Genomic DNA, 14,980 nt, shown 5'->3' on the forward strand with positions numbered 1-14,980 from the left:
AACTTGAAGCTGCTTATGCTTGAAGACCAGCTGAAAGAAGTAGAATTGTTGCTGTTTTCCTTCAATGAAATCTGAAAGCTGTTGAGTCTGTTAAGGACTGATCCAAGACATGACCTGGCTAGGAGAACTCTCTCTGAGCTACGAGGGAACATCGTGCAGAAGATGATCTTCATCGAGCCACCCTGGAAGTCAGTCCCGAAAGGCTGTCAACCGGAGACGGGGTCCGCTGAGAAATCTTGAAGTAAAGCACCAGGACATCTATGCCGTCAAAGTCCATTGCTGTCGGTCCAAAATCCAGCCGTGGTCGAATCCAAAGCATCGATGCCGGCGCTACATCCAACGTCCGCTTCTGGGCCTACATTCTTCACTGAGTCTTCCTTACAGCACCGAACACTTTGCACCAAGGTGGACCGCACACCTCATCTTCAGAGGACTTCTACGATCGATCGATCGTCGAAGAGCACTGCAGATATCAAACTGCTATTTTGATGCTAGTGCTCACATTTCTTCGAGGAATCTCAGTGCCCCTATGGCTCCTACTTTAAAGTGAGTACACTCGCGAAGTATCCGTTGATGACCCATCGAAGAAACTTGTCTAACTAAGGTACATTCGTCTAGTTGAACATTTTAACCAGGAAACAAGACTATTTAAACATTAATGGACTGGGCTTGTTAATACACTTTATTACAGGTTGACCAGGTGAAGGGATCCTCACTCAGTACTGTGTCTTATTAGCAAGAGAACCATTCTGACATTGTTTAAACTAACTTGCCTTCCTTCCTATGATCTATGCTGATATGATATGATATGATATGAAAAGTGCCAGGGGAAAGGGGATGGGAGAGTGCTGTAGATGGGATCAAAACAATAACAAGAAGTGCAGCCAGCAGTTGGCAGGTGCAAGGGTATGTGCAGACAGCAGGTGTCCAAAAGTGCAGGTAGGGGGACTGTAGGGTTACAGATACAGACCCAAGGTAGTGTGGGTGTGCAACTAGGTAGACAGTGACCTGGGCCCAAAATCAGAGGGTAGCCAGGTGACCAGTGCAGTATCAAATAGGAAATCAGCAGGTGAGAGGAAGGGAGAAGGCAGAAGCAAAGAGGAAGGTCTTGAGGTGCTTCCGGAACCGGAGATGGTTCTCCTGAAGAATGAGATCTACCACCAACTCATTGAAGACTGACCCTGAGGGAGTTGGAGGTGGAGGAGCAAAGAGCTTGAGCAGGAAGGTAGTTACAAAGAGACAGTTGGAGGTATTGCGGACCCAGGCCCCAGAAGGCCTTGTAGACAATGCAGAGGGTCGTGAACTCAATTGTTGCAGCCATTGGGAGCCAATGTAGACATTTCAGTGCTGCAGAGATACGATCCTTGGGCTTGAGGCCAAGGAAAAGTCTTGCAGTCCTGTTCTGGATGAGTTGCAGAAGGCAGAGGTAGAAACAGGCAGATATAGAAGGAGGCTGTTGAGTAGTCCAGCCTAGAGAGAACCAGAGCTCTAGAGACAGTGAGCTTCTGGGGAAGGAGAGGAAAGGAAGAATACCCCTGAGGAGGTGCAGTTGGTAGTTTGACTTCTTAGAGACGTCAGAGAGGGAGGAGAAAAGGAAGGTGTGGAGTCAAAGATGACCCTAAGATTCTTAGCCTCACAGGTGGGAGCAGGAAGAGGGCCAAGGGAGGCCGGCCAGAGAGTGACAGGAAAGGAAGCTGCAGGTGTGCCGATGAGGAGAATCTCACTCTTACAGGCATTAAGGGAGAGATCGTTAGTGGCACACCACTACTGGATAGCGGACAGACAGTCAGAGATGAGAGAAGGAGAAGCGGTAGCAGAGGGGAGCCTGAAAACGAGCTAAGTGTCATCCGCATAGCACTGAAAGTTGGAGCAGAGAGCAGCAGTGCGGTGGGTGAGAGGTGCCAGATATTGATTGAATGGCCAGAGAGAGAGAGGTTAGACCCCTGGGGAACACCACGGTTAGAGAGTGACATAGAGGAAAGGAAGGACACAAGTTGGACCTGGGAGTGTAGATTAGAGAGGAACGAGGTCGGCCAGGCCAGGGCCTAATCAGTGATATCCAGGTTATCACAGAGCCAATTGAGCAGGATGGCATGGTTGACTGTGTCAAAGGCAGAAGAGAGATTGAGTAAGATGAGGAAAGAGGGGAGATTAGAATCAAGGTTAGAGAGCAGGTCTTCACAGATGTTCAGGAGAGCAGGTTTCTGTGATTCTGGCTGTTCTGAAGCCAGATTGATGGTCATGGAGACAACCAACATATTCAGTGTGAAGATTAAGCTGGGAGATAGCCAGCTTTTCCAGGTGTTTGCCCAGGAAAGGAGTGATGGAGATTGGGCGATAGTTAGCCAGGTAAGAGGGGTCAGCTGAGATTTTCTTGAGAAGAGGGTGCACAAGTGAGTGCTTTAGGTGGAAGGGAAGGCTCCAGTGGCAAAAGAGTGGTTGCAGAAGTCAGTCAGGGCAGGAGCAAGAGTGTCAATGTCATCCTAGATGGTTTTGGAAGTACAGGGATGAACCTGTTTTGATGCGACATTCATAGATTGGAATTGTCTATAAACATCGTCAAAGGGAAGAACAGAGAAAGGGAAGAGAAAGAGGAAGGAGAGGTGGCCAAAGGGGGGCCAGAGGTAGATGAGAGAGTAGCGGGAGGAGGAGGAGAGGACGAGAGGGTGGATGGGATATCATGGTTTTTAGAGATGAAATTAGAAGCCAGGGCCGTGCAGAGGGCCTGGGAGGGGACAGGAGAGGTAGAGACTGTAGCATTATTGGCCAGCTCCTTGCCGATTTGAAAGAGTTTGGCCAAGCTGTTAGATGCCACAGAGATGCAGGCTTGGATGTGGGCTCTCTTCTTAGTGCAGACACAGAGCTGGTATTGCCTTTGGAGCAGGAGACAGGCCAGTTTGTCAGAGGATGCGCAAGAAGCTAGCCATTTCCTCTCAGCCACCCTGCACTTGCGTTTAAGGGTGACAAGGTCAGAGTCATACCAGGAGTTGCACTTGGCTTTGGACTTCAAGCGGATCCTCATGACAGGGGCCAGAACTTCAAGAGTATCAGAGATAGAAGCGTGGAGCATTGAAAGGGCTATGTCAGGATGTGAGTCAGCCAGAGAAGGAGGAAGGGTAGAGAAAGTGGCAGCAAAAGCCTCAACTGACACACGCTTCCTGGGTCGGATGACCGAGAAGGTAGCTGGCAGTGCTGGAGTGGCTTGGCCTGAGGAGTAGAGTGGGAGAGATGGGAGGAAAGGAGAAAGTTATCACTCCAGGAGAGAGGAGTGATGAGGGGGATAGAGAGGGGGAGGTCTGAGGAGGTCAGAACATCCAGAGTGTGCCCTGCAGAGGGAGTCAGGGCCAGAGGGGAGAATAGAAAGAGCGAGTCACAGAGGGTAGCAAAAGAGTCCAGAGGAGGGACAGGAAACATCCATGTGGATGTTAAAGTCTCCAAGAACGAGGAATTGAGTGGTTGAGGCAAGGAGGGAGGAGGAGAGGTCCGCCCGCTCAGACAGGAAGGAGGTGATCTGACCAGGTGGCCGATAGATAGTAGCCATCGTAAGAAAATGGCCAGGAGACAGTGAGAGCCTGCAGACAAGGCATTCAAAAGAGGAGTAGGCCTGCATAGGAATGACAGAGGCATACATCCACTCCAGGAAGATCAAGGTTACACCCCCTCCGGAACAATTGGATCTGGGCGCGGAGAGGATCTTGTAGTCATCAGGGATGAGAGTGTTAAAGCTTGTGACAGAGCTGGACATGAACCATGTCTCGGTGAGACCGTGGACATTGAGGTCAAGTTATTCCAGGAAGTGGCAGATGTCAGAGGAGTGTTTGACATCTGAGCGAGAGTTGAGAGTGGCAATATGGAGAAGGTTGCCAACCTTGAAAGACTTCTGAGGAGGGGTACACATCAGAGATATGCCGTTCAGCAATGTAGAAGGAGCCCGAGGGGGAGCAGAGAGGAAGGAGGAGAGGGCAAAGTAGCCAAGGAGGAGGCAGAGGTCGGAGGCAAGGAAGCCAAAGAAGGGAGGGAAGGGACAGCAGGAGAAGAAAGGAAATTGATAAGGCGTGAGACGCGTCTATCAAAGAGGAAAACGTTGGCCTTACGGCCTTGGACCAATATGGTGCCATTCAGGTAAATATTAATGATGACTTTAGAGGAGTGGAAGGGGGTCAGGAGGGCCTCCCACCATATTCCACCATAAATTGGGAGAAGAAGAGAAAGGAGAGAGCATAGAGACCATATGTAGAGTCAATAGGTCTGTTAAATGGGAAATCATATTGTGCCTCCTTTCTAATATATATTTATTTCTTTGTAAACTGCACAGTATTAAAGATCTGTGAATCTTTATAAGCCAGTGTTTGGTGTATTTCCTTTTGTGGTACTCAGCCTCGATATTTCCTCTTGCTTTTACAGATGGCGCCCGAATAGGGACCCTCAAGATTGATGCCATCACGTTGAAGGTTGATGTGGCTATCGGACCGGGATTGAACGGTGAAAAAAGGGGGCCCCTTTCTTGGATGAGAAGCGATACCTCAACAGTACTGCACGACCCGATCCCTGTACGGTGAGCCCGCGGTCCGAGACGGCATCTTGACGAGGGTCCATATGTCGAGGAAGGCAGTTTTGCCGAAATCACCAACCACGTGGGTGATTTGATATTCCTTTGTAATCCGATCGGACCTCCTTTGTCCTTTGATCAGGTGAGACATGACCCGATTCTTAAGTATCCTGATAATTTGTTTTGGCGTATTGCACTCGCGAGTACAATTATTGACCAGGTAACACCAGTAATCTGATATGCCTGAGAAATTTGTCTGCCTGCTTCAGGGCATTATTCCGCAAGGACAGACAATCTTTGGAATTTGGCCGACCAGTGCCAATGGAGGGGTTGCCAGCGTGTACTATGTACTGTAAGCATGGCATTGGTAGTATAGTGTTTAATGGTATTTGGCACAGACAAACTAGACATGCTTCCGAACTTCAGTGGCCAACCAATGACAGTTTTTAAATTCCTTGTATAGAATATTTAGAGTCTATATTATTAAAGAAAAAGGCTACACCTGCAGCATTTAATCTATTACGGAATTGGAAGAAAGAAGCTATGCAGCAACTTAAAAGTAGAGAGAAACATATGGCCAACGCCGAAAAAGCATTGTTGTATGATCAAAATAAACATTCTGAGTCAGTTAGGAATATGGATAGGGCTTTTCAACTTGGTATTCAGAAAATGTATCCGTCTAAAGACTTTCATGTATCTGATGAGTTGATTGACAAAGTTCTAAATGAACGAAGGCCAGGTGCCACTGCACCACCTCCGTATGTTCCTATTCCTGCTGTTTTGCCTCTTCATGCTGTCGTTCTTACTCCCGTGGTCATTCCTGCTCCTCCTATCGTTCCTCCTAATGATCCTCTTCCTCCGGCTGTTGTTCCTCCTCTTGTCATTGCTCCTCCACCTGTTACTCTGCCTTTGCCTACTGTTACGGGTTTGGTAGATTTGTCATCTGCACCAGTGATAGCAACTTTGTTACCGAATGTACAAGATTTGTCTACTCTTTCTCTTCCAAGTGGTTCCGTACCGCTTGCAATTGATAAGGGGGCGGAATCAAAGATTGTAACTCGTAATACTGTATCTAAAGAGAGAAAGTGTGATTTGACTGCATGAGCTAGACAGTGCATGGAGAAGGGTGAACAAGCTGATGTTTTTGCCACACTCTCTAATCTGGGATGTTTTCCTGAGAAAAACGTTTTTATTGAAGGGTTGAGAATTCATTTATGTGTAATGTGGAACAGACTAGATGATATAGATCTCCCACAAGGGTTGAGGAATCTGAATGTTTTAGCATATTCAAGAGATACTGCGGAGAAGGTACATGAGCACGTCAAGAGGGTTTTTCATTATAGAAGGGAGATGGAAATGTTACAGAATGAAGAAATTGATGGTGATAGTTTGGGCGCTATGTTTGTACAGAAACGGTTCCTTCCTTGTCATAAGTCAATAAATGAGGAAACGCGAATTTGCACAAAGGATGCGATTAGGTGGATTTCAGACATGTCAATATCTCCCGTAGAAGTATATGACACGTATAGTCATTATACGCCAGAAATGCGGAGGAAAGTGATACAGGCAATGGTAGAATACCTGCAGGATGAATGCATAAAAAGAAAGATTTGTTGTCCCGTAGAATTATTGAATATCTACAAGAGAGCTTTTTCGTCTAACATTCCTTCAACTGCTTTAGCGCTCGATTTATCTCTGTTGCTCAGTAAGCGTTCGGAGTTTCCTATCTCTCTGTTGCCTATGAGAAAGGTTCTGCCGACATTTGTCCCAAAACTTGAGGTTCCAGCTAATGTTGCAACAGGTACTGCTGCTCATGATATTCCTGCACATTATGTGTCGCAGTTTGTTCATGTCCCGTTCTCAAGACAGGAAGTGAACACCATTAAACAATCGATTCCCGATATTAGAAAGAATACGACAGGGTTCTCTAAAGAGATAGAATCTGTCTTGCAATTGTCTGTATTTACTCTGAGCGATATTGATTTGTTATTTCCCATGCTCCTACCTATTGATTTGTGGAAACAGATTAGGACTGTAGACGATGTACGAGGGTTAGGGGACACATGGGATAATATGGTTAGACTAAATAGAGAAAGGCCAGCTGGCGAGAGACCGCCACAGGTAATACTGACTTTGCCCGATAGAATAGACACAAAACTAAAAGTTATAATTCCTGAAAGAAGGATTATTTGGGACAAACTTACTGCTCGTGTCCAAGGGAAGTCTGAGGGTGCTACCAAATTCTTTAATCGGTTCGAACAAGTGTTTTCGGATTTCAGTGGACAGGATTTAAGCACAGAGTCTGGAAAAAGACTATTTGTGGACAAATTTGCGCGTGGATTCTTGCCTGACATCCAATCGCAAATGATGTCTTCTGAGAATGCTTGGCAGGCTAAGTCTCAGTCTGAAGTGTTGCATATGGCTCAGTACTATGAGAGCCGAGTCAATAATGAGAAAGAGAGAATTGAAATGGGAAAGGGAGACCTGAAAACTAAAGTTCTATTACAACAAATTGTTAGAGGCCCTAGAGGGAGTAATTCACAATTTAGGGGATAATATGCTCAACAGGGTAACATGCCGTTGGGTCCTATACACACTTATTGCAGACAAGAGGGTCATTGGCGTGCACAATGCCTGATCCTCCAGCAGAGGTCGAATAACGCATTTGGTGCCATGGGTAGATGATCCAGAGGCCGCCCTGGGTCAGGGGTCCTGGTAGAAGTCAGTTTTCCCATAATTTTCAAACTTTTTCACAGGATAATCAGGCACGAAGTGTTGACAATTGAAACATGTTTAATCATCCTTCTGCTGCTTATCTCTCTGAAGAACTTCCTTTCGATGACATTCTGTTTCGCTAGGATTGCCCGAAGCAGGGTTTGGAACCAACGCCTATTCCCGTTAATCAGAAAGGTCCCTACGTTGAAATGATAGTGGGAAATAGGAAACATCTATTCTTGATAGATACAGGAACACAGAAGTGTTCCATTGACCATTCACAGGTTCCAAACATTCCACTGTCAGGGCAAACCAATGTTTCTGTAGGGTTTTCTGGTACACCAGTAGTTTGTCTGGTTTCTTCGCCGGTACCGATTACATTGGGTCCATTCATGAACCACTTTCCATTTCTTTTGACTACGAACTGTGGAGAGAATTTGTTGGGGTTGAATCTGTTGAAGGAATTAAATGCGGTAATTCATTGTTCTTTGGATGGAGTGCATTTGACGATTTCACCACAGCAACTTTCTGTCTCTCAGTTCCTGACTAGACCTTTGCCGCCGGAATTTAGTGATGTTCTGGAGTGTTTGTGGGCAATTGATGACAATGATGTCGGTGTTCTACAAATTGAGCCTGTTAAGATCATTTTGAAACATGGAGTAAAGTTGCCACGTATTCCTCAGTATAGGATTTCGGTTGATGGTGAGCAAGCTTTGAAGTGCATAGTCTCTGATTTTGTACATTGTGGGGTAATTGAGGAAATTGCAGGTAGTTTGTACAATAGTCCAATTTTGCTTGTGTACACGAAAGGCGATAATGCAATTCCTTTTCATTTCATCATTGATTTACGTGCTATCAATAAGATTGTTGCTCCACAATTTCCTATTGTGCCTGATGTGACGACAATATTAAGCATGATCCCGGCTTCTGCTGCTCAGTTTAGTGTTGTGGATCTTAAGAATACTTTCTTTAGCATTCCTATACACAAGGATAGCAGATACTTGTTCGCGTTCACCTTAGAGGGACGCTTGTTTACCTTTACCCGTGTGCCGCAAGGTTACACGGAAAGTCTGAGCATCTATAGTAGAGCTTTGAAAGAGCAGCTTGATACGCTCGAGTTGCCCACCACTTGTACATTGCTTCAATACGTAAATGATCTACTTTTAGCAGCTGACTCAGAAAGTGTCTGTAAGGAGGGCACCGTGTTGTTGCTTATTCACCTGGCAAAACATGGACACAAAGCTTCACTCAAAAAGTTTCAGTATTGTCGACAGGAGGTCGCCTATTTAGGCTATCTCCTGTCAAAGGAGGGACGAAGGTTGACACCTGAACGGATAAAAATAATTTCTAGCATGTCTGTCCCAAATACACAGAAGGAAGTCAGATCCTTAATAGGAATGGCTTCTTACTGTAGACAGAGGATCCCGAACCATTAACGATTAAACCAATGTTGGCTTTGACAAAGAAGGGCATTTCTTTGCCATTGCCGTGGAACTTGGAACACCAGCAAGCGTTTGATCTGCTCAAGACTGCAGTGTGTTCAGCACCAGTTTTGGGCACAACAAATTATGAAAAGGCCTTCGTGTTGTACGTGCATGAATGTGATGGATGTGCTTTGGCTGTATTAACGCAGGAACATGGAGGGAAGAATAGGCCGTGTGGCTACTTTTCTTCGGCCCTTGATCCTGTTGCATGCGCTTTGCAAAGATGTTTGAGAGCTGTTGCTGCAGCTGCTGCGTCTGTAAAACAGAGCGAGGGTATGGTCCTAGGCCATGCATTAACCCTGATGGTACCTCACTCTGTAGATGTTCTATTAAACAGAACACAAACGCAACACCTCACCTCCGCAAGATTAACAAGATACAAATTGATCTTGTTTGCTCCGCACATTAAAATTCAGAGGTGTTGTGTATTGAATATGGCTGAACTTTTACCTTTCCGGCAAGGTACTGCTTGCAGTGAGGAAGTGTCACATGACTGCCTTTACACCACAGTGCAAGAGACTAAAGGTGGGATCGATTTGAAAGATACTCCTTTGAACAATCCACAAGGGGAGCTGTTTTATGATGGCTCCTGTTTCAAACTTCTGGATGGTAGATCCACGGCTGCTTATGCAATCACCACATTGAGCACGATTGTGGAGACCAAGAGAATCACGCATAACTCCGCGCAGGCCGCAGAGATTATAGCATTGATTAGAGTTTATGAACTTTCCGAAGGGCTTTAAATATATATACTGATAGTCAGTATGCTTTGGGGAGGTTAACAACTTCGGTAGACTTTGGGCAGAACAAGGTTTCTTGACCTCGCATGAAACTAAGATCCAATATGGCTCCTTGATAGTACGGTTACTCTCAGCGCTTGCACTCCTCACTCGGCAATCATGAAATGCGCAGAGCATCAGAAAATCATAGATGATGTGGGAAAAGGGAACGCTTACGCTGAACAGATAGCCAAACAAACTGCCACTGATCTCCATTCAGAAATGTGTACTGTAAGGGAAGGCACAAATGTTTGTACTATGGATGAGGGTATCGAATCTGTGAAGAGTATTCAAGCTGATACCACATTAGAAGAATCTAAGAAATGGGCTGAGGGTTTGGCAAGATTGGATGATAATGGGTGTTGGGTGGACAAGTTAGAAGGAAAATTATTGTTCCCAGATGCGTACATTACAATGATGGTCGCAATGGCTCATGGCCCCACCCACATTTGTGCGAGGAAGGTTTCCAAAATGTTACAAAATGTCTGGGTGAATGATAAAATCTCCAAAATAGCTGAACGTTTTGTTCAGAGTTGTATGATCTGTCTACAGCATAATATGGGAAAGGGCATATCGACTCGAAGGGGTAGCTTTGGTCCACCTTCTGTCCCCTTTGAGGTCATACACTTTGATTTTATTGAAATGGAGTGTTGCAATAATTACAAGTATGTACTAGATGTTATCTGCACCTTTAGTAAATGGGTTGAGCCTTTCCTGTTTAAGATGCCACAGCAATGACAACGGCGAAAACCATGCTTAAGGAATATTTTCCTAGGTTTGGTTTGCCAAGGGTCATCTGGTCGGACAATGGTCCACATTTTATCGCTGCTGTAATTCTGCAGATATGCGCGGGATTACAGATCGATAAATGGTTCCATTCGGCTAGACATGCTCAAAGTGCTAGTTTGGTAGAGAGACACAACGGCATCATCAATAAAAAACTAGCGAAGACGTGTGCCGGCACCCAACTGAAATGGCCGGACGCCTTACCGATCGTGTTATTATCAATGAGAATGACCCCACAGACTAAGAGTGGGCTCTCCCTTTTTGAGGTGGTTATGGGTAGGCCAACTAACATTTGGAATCTGCCTAAGCCAAGATCTTTGCAGGACATTGAACATGTACTTCTTTCCGATTACTGTGACCGGTTAACTAAAAACCTGTATTTGATTTATCAACAGGTGCGAGAAGCCCTCCCACTCAAGTACAAGGGCCCAGGTCATAGCATATGGCCAGGAAGCTGGGTGCTGATCAAATTATTCGAAAGAGCATCCTGTCTCGCACCGCGTTGGAGGGGCCCACATCAGGTCCTACAGACAGCTGTACGAGTGTCAGGACGAAAGCATTGGATCCACGCATCGCATGTCAAGAGGATTCCTTTCACTTTGCCACATGATACAGAAGACACAGAAATTCCTACCTGCGCTGCTCCTATCGATCACGTAGCATCGAGCAGCATCGAGAGTGCGTCGGAGACTCTCTCTGAGCCTGTGGGGCCTAGGGAAACAGCTGCTTCATCTCCACACTCTCCTACAAATCTTTTTTCACTATTGTTAAATTCTGTCACAAATCCACCACTTCCATCAGGAAGCAACGACACGTTGTTCGCAGATCATGCAGTACCAGGAGTCACAAGGTACGATCTGCGTCCACGGAGCTAGACTTACTGCACGGTTCGGTTGTGACACCAGGAAAAATCATCGGAGGGCTTGTCTTTTGGACCTGTTCTTTTGCACGTAAGGAATTCTGTTGGCTAGGGTTAGGGAAGGACTAAGAAAACACGCGATCAGGAGATTGCCAGCAAATAAACTCTGGAGTGTTTCGTTTGAAGAAACAATGCCTACAATCGCTCCCACTAGTACGGAACGAATAAGTGACTATGTGCCTGATTGTAACAATGGACAATCGAATGTATGGTCTCTGAAAACGTATTGTTGTCTTGTGATTATGTTAACCGGCTTCACAATAGTAATTGCCTTGGGATTTTGGTATTTGGAAGAAGTACATCCGCTTGAAATTCTGTTACCCACTGAAAATGTACCTACTGCTCCTACACCTTTTGTGCATCTGCACACTCTATCTTCTAGAGACTCTCAGCACAGACAGAGTTACCACAATAACACTTTATTACTCATCATGAATACAACACATACAACACATGCCATTTTTAACAAGTCTAATTGTTGGGTATGCTCAAATTTACTGCAACACGGAAATAAGGGGTTGAGCTGGTAAATTCATCCTTTAATTCTGACTACTGCATGTTATGCTTCTTTAAGGGCACTATTCTTTGGCCAACGGAACGATAGCATCTCGGGGAACTTTGATGGAACAAACTTGAATGATTTTGAGAAATGAGTTCTAATGCCCCTCGGATGCTCACTCTTTGCGAATAGGAGCAAACTTAATGTTGCTTCTATTAGGTCTTCTGATAGACTGTCTCATCCTTTTCAATCTTTGATCTCTTTCAAGATGGCTCCTATAGGCAATGAAGATGCCACACCGCCTTCCTATACTGTTAGCCACAGTCCCGATTCAGTTTCTTTCTGCATAGAGGAATGGTACTCAATCAATGGGTGATTTCAAGGGCTGCACCAACGTTGCAAACTTGACCAGTGAGGACAGACCTTTGTATATAGGCGAACCTGTCTACTTTGTTTGCGGTAATGAAGCTTCCCCATGGTTAGCTAGGGATTGGCAGGGAACCTGTTATTTTGGAATTCTGTTACCTGGGGTATTCATAGCAAGCACCATTGAAATCTCTAAGGCTCGACCATGGCGGAACGAGAATGGCGATACTTCAGCACAAGTTCTGGGTGACATAGCGAAATCCTTTGTACCTTTTTGGGGGCAAATATTGAATTCTGAGGATATCAGAAGACTAGCGAGAGTACTGGAGAGGACCATCAACCGGACCACTGACATACTCTATTACATGACTTTAGAACAGAAAGCGATAAGGTTAGTGGCACTTCAGAACCGGATGGCATTAGACGTCATCCCGGCTGAGCGTGGTGGAGCATGTAAATTAGTGGGGTCCGCTTGTTGCATTTTTGTGCCAGATTCCTCCCCAACCATCTTTAAGGCTATACAAAATCTGCACGTCCTTAGTTCATAAGTGCATGTTCCCGAGGGAAACTGGGATCTTAGTGCTTGGTTCTGGGACTTCTTATGATTCTGGGGATGGAAGCTACTTTCAGTCTTGCTGATTATTTTGGGTATTCTGTTGTTTTTCTGTTGCTGTATACAGTGTCTTCCTGTCATGTGTTCGGTGTTAGGAGGATGTTGTGCACAGGTGATGGGAACATTAGGACACAAGGTACGCGCCCCGTAGAAAATGACAAACAAATTTGTGTTGAAAGAAGTTTCTGTTTCTGACCTCATGGTGATCGATGTCTCTGACAAATGTGATTCAGGTTATGGACATTGAGACGTGGTGTTACTCGTAAAGTGACTAGACGTAGTTTAGCACTTGACTTAGGCCAAAAGGAGGGTTTGTTAAATGGGAAATCATATTGTGCCTCCTTTCTAATATATACTGGCCTAAGCCTAGTCGCTCTGCGAAGAAAACCGCGTTGCAAAGTTCCGATTTTAGATCGACTTCGCGGCCATTTTAATATCATCCACCATTTTGATTTCTGTTCAAATGTAACTCTGTGTTCTAAAATGGTGGACTGCGTTTCCAACTTGTAACCAAGCCTTTCCGACCCTTGCACCTTAGTTAATGTTTAGACTGTCCGCAGGCCGAATGTTTAGATTGGGTAAAGAGACCTTGTCCCATGCCTGACTTGTGGTCTTAGGATTGTCTGCACCAACAAGCCTCATCCACGGACATACATCGAACACAATGTAAAACAAATATCGGACGTGGACACTGGCTGAACTGCATTGTGAAGGGATATGTGCAAAGGCTTACTGTTAAATCCTGGAATACACTTTTGCCATTGTAACTTGTTTGAATGTAAACCAAGAGTAATCCGTGTGCATATTGTTGTATAAGCCATAAGTGAACTTAGCACAAACTCTAGACCATGGATTATTAACTTGCAGAGGGGCTGGGCATTATTACTGAATTGTATAAATACCTAAATGTCCAGATGTCCAGTACCTCTCACTTCTCACACTGAAGGGCTGGTATTCGCTGTGATGTACTGGGGGCCAAATAGCTATCTGATTTTATTTCTTTGTAAACTGCGCAGTATTCAAGATCTGTGAATCTTTATAAACCCGTGTTTGGTGTATTTCCTTTTGTTGTACTCAGCCTCGATATTTCCTCTTGCTTTTACAGGTCTGGCGAGGGAACGACAAAGAGGATGTCGGTGAGGGTTTGTCTGGAGGAAGCACTGGTATAGGTGTCAGCGATCTGGAGGCCTGGGTTGGAGACGGGGATATCCTTTTTGAACTTCTTCTTACTAGACTTAGTGAGGAGAGCAGGATAGTCGATAGATAAGCAGTTTGAAAAAATAGGAGAAACAGAGAGCACATAGAGTAGATGGGGTAAGAGGAAGGAGTAAGAGGGGTCAAAGGGAAATTTGGAGGGAGACACTAGGGGAGGAAGCAAGGAGGGGTGCAAGCAGACGAGACAGAAAGGGACAAGAAAATAGTGGACAATTGACTAAGTAGACAAGACAGGCTCAGATGGAAGAACAAGGCAGTCTGGTAAGCAAATCAGGTTACCAGGTCATCAGAAACAGAACAGTCGTTACAAAGAGAATCTGAAGGAGGGTGGAGCACAGCCGAACACAGAACAATATTCAAAAGAACGAAGCAGTTGACAAATGTAAACCAAGAAGAATGAACACAAAGCAATACAATGCAAAACAGGGCAGTCAATGAGGAAGAGCAAAGGGGGCTCGTGGGTGCAGGAGGCTGGAGAAGGGGGCACGAGGCACACACGATAGGGAATTGCGAGGGACCACACAGTCAGGGACTTGCGATGCGAGTGAAACACACACACACACGTTGTGGTGCGAGAAGAAAACTTTAACAAATGCAGAACTTACTGTGCCACTTAGTACCTGTCCTCACCCCAGCACCAGAGAAGTTGATTTTGGTGTTTCCTGATGATGGTGGGGATGGCCTATGGGGACAGAGGGAGTAAACACATGTTGGTGCATGCTTACCTGCTGTCTGAGCAGGGGTTTGGGCCCTGAGTCCTCCTGGTCCGAACAGGAATTGCCCTTTTCTTCGTCTGCAATTCGCTTCACTTCGGACGACTTGATCGAAGAGTTAAGAGCAGAAAGGAAGAGGCAGGGCTAAGAAGGTGGCTGGGGCTTAGGTCAGGTGAGGCTGGAGGGATCCTTAAGTAGGGAGGAAAAAGAGCAGGAACCAGGAAGGCACCAGGTGGGCGGGGCTTATTGTATTTGTTTATTTATTTGTATCTGTAGAGCGCACTAGCAGCCAAAGGCAATTAGGTGCTGTTACAGGAAATTGTACGTAAGCTTGATTCAAGG

This window comes from Ambystoma mexicanum, chromosome 10 (assembly GCF_040938575.1).
Source record: "Ambystoma mexicanum isolate Mex_15411 chromosome 10, UKY_AmexF1_1, whole genome shotgun sequence".
In the NCBI taxonomy this organism is placed as follows: domain Eukaryota; kingdom Metazoa; phylum Chordata; class Amphibia; order Caudata; family Ambystomatidae; genus Ambystoma; species Ambystoma mexicanum.